A 6,601-nucleotide genomic window follows, 5' to 3' on the forward strand; every position below is an offset into this window, starting at 1 on the left:
AATAAATAATCTGTGTTGGCAAAATTTACATATTGTAGCTAACCTTAGTCGAGGCCATGCCAACTACTCTGCACATGCTCAGTTTGACCCTTTATTTGATCGGGGTCTATGGAGCAATGTTAATCACACTATTTGCATATTGGGCGTGTCCTTACACCTCTCATTCACCATCAGTGTGTAAGCATTCTCCACAAGCTGCCTTCTCTTGGAATTTGCATATCTGTTACATAATAGTAACGGCCTGGCCTCAGTGTTGAAGCTCATAAGAGCAGGTTACTATATTCTGTGTTGCCACGTCAGTCTGGTTACATTTGCATTAATTGCAGTAGTTTTACATAACTGACAATAAGGTGGATATGTGATAGTCATAAATTCCAATTACCCAGTTGCTATGTTAAATTAACAGAAGTATAGTGTTGCACCCACTAAATGATTTTGATTCATGTAAAACATTTTATTTTTTTAGTTGGTCCTAAAGGATAGTCAGCAAAACTTGCAGTACACATTTTGTAGAATTTAAATCAGGCCAACAAAAGAAACAAATTACATTTTTAAGTTGGTGAGATTTAATATTTAAAGTTTTAATACATATGATCTGGGTTAAATATTTCTGGTTGGTACAACTGCATGTTATTATTATTATTTTTTTTTTTTTCAAAACTTAAAAGACTGAGTTGGTCTCAAAACTAAAAAATGTAGTGCAGTAAGTTGCCTTAATATTTTGAGTTTTCTTTACTTTTTTATTTTTACAGCGTATTTGCTAGGAACATCTGACCACCAGAAAAACACTTTTTAAGATAGATAATGGGGTTCAAACTGGAGTTGGTGAAGAGTTTACACCACTGGATTCTGCCTAAAATCTCAATTCAACTAACACAGACTCAACACAACTGAAAATCTGGGTTAAAATCAGGTTAAAAGTTGTGTAATGTTTCTCCAGCTTTAGGGGAACTGTAAAAGTCAAGATAAGACTTTAGGCATTATTAGGCTATGCTCATATTCCGTGCCTCATCAAATCAATTCCAAATATTTGTTCAGATTGGAAAAAAATGGATTTTGAATTTTTAGAGATGTTATACAATAAAACTTGATATGTTTCTCAAATCAGGTCTGTTGACATGATTTTGCACAATGTTATTTGCAGTGGTCAGATCAGATTTGCAAGTGGCCGGACTGGCCAGACGTAGTGTTTTCTGGCTGTTCAGAGTATCAAATGTACCAACATGTACAAATTACAGTTTATGAAATGGTAGCTGTAAGATAATTAGCATCATGCTAATTGCTGTACTGTACATATACTTCTATCACTTGTTAAGTTTTGCTGAACTTACACTGTATGTTAAAGTGTAGTGAACTTCAGAACTTTCTGGACGCTATGACTCACAGTACGTCTCAGAGAAGGTGGCAGACCGTCCAACAACACTGCGGTAGAAATACCCAGCACTATTCTCAGCCCTGTCAACCATCCTTATTATGGGATGCTCAGTGAGCTCTTACAGGAAGTCTAAACTGTGAGACTGGAGGTGGACGGTGACAGAACGGTGATCTACAGTTGATCAGATTTATCAGCAGAGGAATTTGGGTGTGAGGGGTTCTAGCTCTGGATTGAGAGTGGCCCATTGTCTGGAACCTTAATTAAATTATGAGTACCATATTTAATGTGACCTCTTTTTAGCAGTGTCTAAGGATGTACAGTTTTAAAGAAAAGTTTGGACATGTGGGAATGTTTCAGGTTAGATTTAAGATAGCAGTGTTAAACAGATAGCATCAGTCAGAACTCGGCAACCAGAGCATTGGCATGGGCAGCTCAAGCCGATTACTGTATTACTCTTGGCAACCGGGGTGTTGAAACAAATGGCTCGGTCCGATTCCTGTCTTGTACCTGGCAACTACCAGATTCACCTCTACCACCATTGGTATCACCATCTATATCACCTCTACTACAACCAATACAACCTCTACCACAATCAATACCACCATCTATACCAACCCTATCACCACATCTACCACAATCAATACCACCATCTATACTACCCCTATTCACCACCTGTACCACCATCTATACCACCTCTACCACAATCAAAACCACCATCTATACCACCTTTAACATTAATCAATGGCAACCTTATCACCACCTCTACCACCATTTATACCACCTCTACCACAGTCAATACCACCATCTATACCACCTCTGCCATAACCAATCCCACCATCTATACCACCTCTACCATAATCAATATCACCATCTATACCACCCCTATGGCCACCTCTACCACCATCTACGTATACCACCTCTACCATAATCAATACCACCATCTATACAATCTCTACCATAATCAATAACACCATCTATACCACCATTTATACCACCTCTACCACAGTCAATACCACCATCAATACCACCTCTGCCATAACCAATACCACCATCTATACCACCTCTACCATAATCAATATCACCATTTATACAATCTCTACCATAATCAATACCACCTCTACCATAATCAATACCACCATCTATACCACCCTTATCGCCACCTCTACCACCATCTATACCACCCCTACCATAATCAATACCACCATCTATACAATCTCTACCATAATCAATACCACCTCTACCATAATCAATACCACCATCTATACCACCCTTATCGCCACCTCTACCACCATCTATACCACCTCTACCATAATAAATACCACCATCTATACCACCCCTATCACCACCAATACCACTATTTGTACCAGCTTTACCACAATCAATACCACCATCTATACCACCTCTACCATAATCAATACGGCCATCTATAGCACCTCTGCCACAATCAATGGCACCATGTACACCACCTATACCACCATCTATACTACATCTACTACAATCAATACCACTCCTATCACTACTTCTACCACCACCACTACCACACCTACCTCCATCTATACCACATATTCCATTCTATCTGTAGCACCTCCTCCACAGGCTCCATTCTCTAGTCATGTGATGTCAGAACTGCTCTATCACGACGAGCCCAGCCAATCTCAGTCCTAATCTCGACCGGTTATCTGTCCCCCTCTACTGGATCCAGATGACCTTCAGATGAAAGGCTGGACAATGGCCGGGAACCAATCAGAGATGAGCAGCTTCAGGTCAACTGGTCAGAAGACTGGACCTCAATCAGTCGGCTGTGGACATTCTGTTTCCATCCATTTAGGGGATGGAAAGAGAGAGGGCGGGGGAGAGAGGGAGAGAGAGAAAGACAGAGAGAGAGAGTGAGAGAGGGAGAATTTACTGTACACTCAACACCATTTACCATACCCTTACTCTTATTTTCTCATTCATTTATTTATTTACTGGTTTATTTACACATACAGAATACACATTCTCTCATTTACTCACTTTATTTTTCATTCACTCACTCAATTTATTCTCAAATTAATTAATATATTAATTACTCAATCAATTACTTTGTGACTTCTTTACTCTTTCTCTACAACTTACTTACTTAATCACTCTTTGACCAATTCATTTATTTCACTCATTCATCAATTTCTCATTCATTTACTCATTCCCCTTTTACTTATTCACTCACTTTCACATTTTTCACTCTCACACTGTCTAATTCATTAATTCCCTTACTCATTTACTCACTTATTCTTTTACTAATTCACCAACTCCCACACTAACCGAATCACTCACTCATTTACTTACTTACTTATTTACATACTTACTCATTTACTCACTCACTTATTAAGCCCCTAATTCATTTACTCACTCATTCACTAGTTTCCTCACTCACTTACTCACTCACTCATTTAATGTCATTCATTAACTCCTTTACTCACTAATTTACTCACTCATTCTTTTACTGATTCACTTTTTACTAATTCAACTTCCTCACTCATTTACGCAATCACTCATTTACTGACTCATTCATTAACTCCCTCACTTATTTACTCAATCACTCATTAACTCACTCATTTACTGACTCATTCATTAACTCACTCCTTAACTCCCTCACGCCCTCACTCATTTGTTTACTCTCACTTGCACTCAAACTTCAGTCCCTTTTCACTCCCTCACTTATTTACTCTCTCATTCGTTCACTCTCACTCTCATTCATTCTCTGATTCTTTTCCTCCATCACTTTTTTATTCACTTTTATATCTTTTTTACTATCATCATGCCTACCTATTAAATAAAAATAAGCACATTTTACTCTTTATAATGGTATTATCTATAATTGTCATTAGGCTGTGTGTGAGTAGCCCTGGTGTAATCAGTGTTTGGGTGGTGTTGGGTGGCAGTGCTGTGTGAGAGCTGTAACGGTGGGTCTGTTTTTACCTGTTGGGCAACACCAGCCTCTCTACCCGCGCACTGCTGCAGCGTGGGCACACTCCTCATTGTGTGTGACTTACCCAGAGCACCCTCACCGACCTCCACATCCGCCATCATTACCACCACGACCTGACACAGTATCACACACTTACACACAACACCCTCCAACCCCGGACCACAAACACAGTCCATTAAACAAGATATTACACTTTACTAACAATTACTGAATGCATATGAAAACCAATTAGCATATCAGTGTGTACAGATTAGTGTTATACACTGTCACCCTGCAATCTGACTCTTTAATCTATAAATTAATCTCTGCTGGTTAATATGAGGCCTGTAACACTTTTTAAATATAGGACTTTTGGTTTATTACAGGGCATTTGTATTCAGACTTATTTACTAATGTTTTCTAGTTTAATCTGCTTTCTGGTTTGATATTGGCCTTTTAATCTAATCGCTAGTTTATTATGGGATCTTTAATCTAATTGATGATGGTAGAGGCCTGGTCACATCAACAGTACTGCTGGGGACATCAATTAAACATTATAAATGTATAAACAGACTAACTATACTAACCTGGTTGTTGTCCTTAAGGCGCTTCCTGGGGAATGGCGGCCATGTTAACTCCCCTTCTTGTAGTATCTTTGGAGCTCCGGATGTGCTACCAGAGACTCCTTACTGGAACACCTGGGGACGAGAAAAGTTAGAACAAAAATGTGTTACACTTTCCATCTAGTGACATGTTCAAAAATCTGTGTGTAAATGTAGTGTAATGTCGGCATTAATGTATGTATTTGTGTGTTTGTATATATATATATATATATATATATATGTGTGTGTGTGTGTGTGTGTGTGTACCTTTAAGGTGCCCCTACCCTGTAGTAATGGTATTGCCCAATTGAGAAAGGGGCGGAGCTACAGGAATAAAAGGGCAGGTAGAGACACCTGTAGGGGGAGTCTAGAAAGGGAAGCCATTTTGAGTCGGCCAAGCTGCAGGAGTTTAACAGTTTCTGTTCTGCTGAAAGACAGGATTAATTCGGTGAATAAGACTGCTGGTTAAAAGGGCTAGAATTTTCTTTTTTGATTTGACCCATTTTATTTCCATTTTATTTATATTTTTCTTTTTTGATTTTTTTTGTCATTATTGATTAATAATAAACTTTGTTAGAATTGACCTGGAGGTGTTTTGGCTGTTCTTTCTGTAGCGAATTCCACTTTCCACTACCTTACACTCACCTGCACTACCACAAGGAAAACCTTTTTTAAAGACCTTTAATTCAATTGTTTAATATTTTAGTATGGGTACTTTAATCTAATGTCTAGATTAATATGGGCACTTTAATTTATAGTTTAATATGGGTACTTTAATCTAATGTATAGTTTAATGTGAGTACTTTATTCTAATTTATAGTTTAATGTGAGTACTTTATTCTAATTTATAGTTTAATGTGAGTACTTTATTCTAATTTATAGTTTAATGCAGGTACTTTATACTAATTTATAGTTTAATGCAGGTACTTTATACTAATTTATAGTTTAATGTGAGTACTTTATACTAATTTATAGTTTAATGTGAGTACTTTATTCTAATTTATAGTTTAATGCGGGTACTTTATACTAATTTATAGTTTAATGCGGGTACTTTATTCTAATTTATAGTTTAATGCGGGTACTTTATTCTAATTTATAGTTTAATGTGAGTACTTTATTCTAATTTATAGTTTAATGCGGGTACTTTATTCTAATTTATAGTTTAATGTGAGTACTTTATTCTAATTTATAGTTTAATGTGAGTACTTTATTCTAATTTATAGTTTAATGCAGGTACTTTATTCTAATTTATAGTTTAATGCGGGTACTTTATACTAATTTATAGTTTAATGCGGGTACTTTATACTAATTTATAGTTTAATGCGGGTACTTTATTCTAATTTATAGTTTAATGTGAGTACTTTATTCTAATTTATAGTTTAATGCAGGTACTTTATTCTAATTTATAGTTTAATGCAGGTACTTTATTCTAATTTATAGTTTAATGCGGGTACTTTATACTAATTTATAGTTTAATGCGGGTACTTTATTCTAATTTATAGTTTAATGCGGGTACTTTATTCTAATTTATAGTTTAATGTGAGTACTTTATTCTAATTTATAGTTTAATGCGGGTACTTTATACTAATTTATAGTTTAATGCGGGTACTTTATTCTAATTTATAGTTTAATGCGGGTACTTTATACTAATTTATGGTTTAATGTGAGTACTTTATT

General features: G+C 36.3%; 1 long non-coding RNA gene across 1 annotated transcript; it reads right to left on the bottom strand.

The window, feature by feature from the left end:
- Positions 1-1,722: 1,722 nt before the first annotated feature.
- LOC125782363 (uncharacterized) lies at positions 1,723-5,348 on the bottom strand. The gene is made up of 4 exons (XR_007424996.1): positions 5,192-5,348; positions 4,910-5,020; positions 4,334-4,456; positions 1,723-3,185 (listed from the first exon to the last, which is right to left on the bottom strand). It is a non-coding gene; the product is annotated as an uncharacterized LOC125782363 (long non-coding RNA).
- Between the last annotated feature and the right edge of the window lie 1,253 nt (positions 5,349-6,601).

This window comes from Astyanax mexicanus, chromosome 17, assembly GCF_023375975.1.
Source record: "Astyanax mexicanus isolate ESR-SI-001 chromosome 17, AstMex3_surface, whole genome shotgun sequence".
In the NCBI taxonomy this organism is placed as follows: Eukaryota; Metazoa; Chordata; class Actinopteri; order Characiformes; family Acestrorhamphidae; genus Astyanax; species Astyanax mexicanus.